At 38.1% G+C, this 3,268-nt stretch overlaps 1 long non-coding RNA gene across 1 annotated transcript; it reads left to right on the top strand.

Annotated features, from left to right (window-relative positions):
- The first annotated feature begins 2,109 nt into the window (after window positions 1-2,109).
- LOC138521235 (uncharacterized) lies at window positions 2,110-2,974 on the top strand. The gene is made up of 3 exons (XR_011282981.1): window positions 2,110-2,233; window positions 2,353-2,480; window positions 2,700-2,974. It is a non-coding gene; the product is annotated as an uncharacterized lncRNA (long non-coding RNA).
- The last annotated feature ends 294 nt before the right edge of the window (window positions 2,975-3,268 follow it).

Below are 3,268 nucleotides of genomic sequence, written 5' to 3'. Positions count from 1 at the left end.
ACTTCCATCTTTGATCTTCATAATCCGTTTAAGAGCAATATTACCAAGTGGTTTCGTTATATTGACGACGTCTTCCTTATTTGGAAAGGCGACTCCACTCTTTTACAATCTTTTCTAGAGTGGCTTAAAAACCACCACCAACATATAAATTTTACCATGACATATGATTTACATACCATACCTTTTCTTGACCTTTCCATTTATAAAACAGAGTTGGGTTTTTTGAAAACGAATTTATTTCAGAAACCGACCGATAAAAATACTCTATAACGATTCAATAGTTTTCATCCTCTGAGTCTACGAGAGAATTTACCGGTTGGGCAATTTCTCAGAGTGAGGAGAAACTGCTCTGAGGTTTGTGACTTTGTTCGAGAGGGTAAGGACCTTAAACGGCAGTTACTCACCCGAGGGTACCTCAAAATATGCATCAACTGAGCTTACAAGAGGGCTAAACATGCTAACAGGGACAGATGCCTCCACCCAGAACCAAAAGTTTCTGAGGAAAGAGTCACATGTATGAGTACCTTTAGCCCTATTAGCAATGCCTTGTGAAGAACCAACAAACAACAATGGCACATTCTATCTACTGACGATTTTTGTCCAGCTCAACCCGGATTTTTGTTTAAACGCCAGAAGAATTTCAGGGATATTTTGGTCCACACATTTCCAGAACAACGTACTCTTGCCACAAAATCCACTCTTTGGAACTTACCTCCGGTTCTTGGTCATTATAAATGTGGCCAATGTTCAGTTTGTTCCCTAACTACCATCTGTAAAACGTTAGAGCTCAAGGGGATATTTTGGAACCTTAAGTTCTTTTCTAACTGCGGTTCTGATTGGCTTATTTACGACATTAAATGTCCCTGCAATCTACTATATATTGGAAAAACTAGTAGAGCTATAAGACAAAGAATATATGAGCATAGATCGTGTCTTAAAAATTAAATGGATAAAAAACTGCTGGTGGCCCATTATATATCAGCTAAACACAACCACACAGAACTACAGTGGTTTGTCATTCAAAAAATATCTCCTTCACCTAGAGATGGTAATAGAGATTTGGCATTGACTGTGGAGGAACAAAGATGGATATATAATTTAGATACGGTTAATCAGGGTTTGAATCTATCTGTAGAGTGGAATAATTTGATAACCTGATATTCCATCATGTCTCCCCTTTTTGCTTCATTTTTTCGATGATAGATCAAGGTACCTTTCGATCTGTTCCTCTCCGTCATCGCGGACCTTTGAACTTGAAGTTGTTTACTTCACCCTGTAACCTTGATATTTTTTATTTGCTAATATGTGGAGACATGCATACTGTTTTGGTCTATCTCCTATCTTTGTCAAAAAATCTGTTAATTTGGTTTCCTGTCCCCCTGTCCATTCATCTGGATATATCACATATACCGCTTCCATCTGGAGTCCCTGTTGGTTATTTATTTCATAGGTTCCCAGGTGTGCGCTTTTACATTTTTTAAACGCGACACGTTGTGGATTAAATAAGTTGCACATACTTTGTTGATCATCTGTAGCATTGACTCATCATGATAAAAAAAGACAAAAAGATCTTATACTTTTAGTCGATTTCTTTATGCTTGGATATATCTCTATATTATAGCCCTGTTGTTTGGTTTCATGTATTTGGATACATCATACATACCTCTTTTATCTGGACCATTTTGTGGCCATTTATTGTGGGTGTACCACTATTGTGCCTTTTGCAAGTTTGGCACGGCAGACTATGGACGAAGCGTGCTGCTTTTACAATGTATATTATCTATAGCATTGTTTTATCTTGTCCTGTACCTTTAAAACAAAGTTATTAGACTCATCACATGATAACCACCTACAGTCACATGACCCAGGATCACTAAAATGCATGTCTTGCATTTACGTGCATACACGTATTTAAACAGACGGCTGTCTCCTTCCCCTTTTGCATAGCGAGTGACCTCTGCAAATGGGGCTGACGTCGGTGTTCGTATGGTTTAAGCAGTAAGTTTACTCTGTGCGTATTTCCTTCATTCCTAAACGTTCAGTTCGGCCATTTAAAAATGATTGCCAAGTCGGAAGGTTACAAACTGTTTTCTTTGTTAATAGATTGTATCTGGGTGTGCTTATTTCTCTGCACGACCGCAAACACTTTTGCAATTCTACTGTTATCCAGTGCCTTTCAACTGTCCATACCTGGCACCTTCTAAGGTTTCTTCCACCTACCTAGAGAATCAAGGTATTGCTTTTTACCACTTTGTTGATTGTTCACCGTATAGCCTCTTCTTCTTACACTCAGTGGGGACATCCCGGTTTTGTTTTTAAATCAGTTGTTTCTGTGTGTGCTTTTCCATGCAGTTAAGGACTCGTACATTTCTACAACTTACGTCAGGTGCTGAGCTACACCACACATGACCTCGTGGGGACAATAATTGCAGATAGAGTAATACATCACATGTAGTGGTGCCAATAATCCACCATCACTAGTAAGTTTTTCCTTTGATGCATTGTTTAAATATGCTTCCTTAGTAATGCTGGAATTTAAACTTTGGTAGCACTTGAGGAATTGTTTCTGATCCATCCTTTTTTAATTTTAGAGTATGGGGATGATAGTTTTTTTGGACTTGCCCCTCGCTTCAATTAATAAATAATAGCCTAACAGTGGAACAGGCTCCATGATAACTGATTCATACATGTTTTTTCAGAAAGATAGGACAAGGTGATCCTTGCCTTTTGAACTGACGATCAGCCAACGCTTTTGTGGACGTTAAAAGAATTATTGTGAAAGACAGATGAAATTCGTTCACTGCCTTGGTCACACTCTCTCTAGAGCAATCAAGTAAGAGATTGAGTATGGATTATGTGTCACACAAGGTTATGTAGGTCATTTGTTTGTCTCTCCTCTCTACCCTGTTTTGGTAAATATCAATCTGTGTATGTTCTTTTGTATAATTAACAAGGTGAAAGACAAATACAAGCAATGGAGGGTTAAACTGAACATTACAGTGAATAGTTTCCTGATATGATTAGTAGCTCTATCTCCTGTATAGACCAACTATGAAATATGTTGCAGCCTTTGCATCTCACCGGTGTATTAATGTTAAAAAATTCTTTTAGATTTGCGATGTTTCATCTACATCATAGAAAAGACCAATTGTGAAGAAATCATATGTCCTGAAGATGGCCACTACATTCATCTCCAAATGGACATTTGAGGAAATGTCCAATTCGCCTGTGGGCCGAAACATGTTGATACCTTATGTCTCAGCTAATG

This window comes from Ambystoma mexicanum, chromosome 1q (assembly GCF_040938575.1).
Source record: "Ambystoma mexicanum isolate Mex_15411 chromosome 1q, UKY_AmexF1_1, whole genome shotgun sequence".
NCBI classification, from domain to species: domain Eukaryota; kingdom Metazoa; phylum Chordata; class Amphibia; order Caudata; family Ambystomatidae; genus Ambystoma; species Ambystoma mexicanum.
This window is presented reverse-complemented; position numbering and strand designations above follow the sequence as displayed.